Source organism: Penaeus monodon, chromosome 30 (genome assembly GCF_015228065.2).
Source record: "Penaeus monodon isolate SGIC_2016 chromosome 30, NSTDA_Pmon_1, whole genome shotgun sequence".
In the NCBI taxonomy this organism is placed as follows: Eukaryota; Metazoa; Arthropoda; class Malacostraca; order Decapoda; family Penaeidae; genus Penaeus; species Penaeus monodon.
The window spans coordinates 27,823,009-27,823,366 of NC_051415.1; the positions used below are offsets into that span (position 1 = coordinate 27,823,009).

The window sequence follows — 358 nt, forward strand, 5'->3', positions numbered from 1 at the left end:
AAGATGGGGTCAGTTTATTAATCTCAGTGGATACGAATGTTGAGTCGTGTTGTTATGTTGGATGTGTGCTGAGTGATTATGGAATTAATGTGTTAAGGTGGGTCGTTTTATCACGTTGAAAGTCTACTGAATTTGGGTTTGTGTAATACTTTTAGGTTCAGTGTTTGAAAAGATTTGATACAAAAGAAAATCATTTGTACAGATGAATATACATTCGAGGAAAGAAAAGTCAATATATTGTTTCACCCATGGATATTCATGTATAAAAGTCTGAAGCTTAATAAAAATACAGTAATTTCACAGAAAGGGATTTGAATTAAGTATTTTTGAGACATTGATATGACAGTTGTATACAGAA

General features: G+C 31.6%; 1 protein-coding gene across 1 annotated transcript in view; it reads right to left on the reverse strand.

The window, feature by feature from the left end:
- Nucleotides 1-358, reverse strand: part of LOC119592394 (neuropeptide FF receptor 1-like) — a 97,236-nt gene that overhangs the window by 16,519 nt on the left and 80,359 nt on the right. The gene's annotated exons all lie outside the window — the stretch shown is intronic.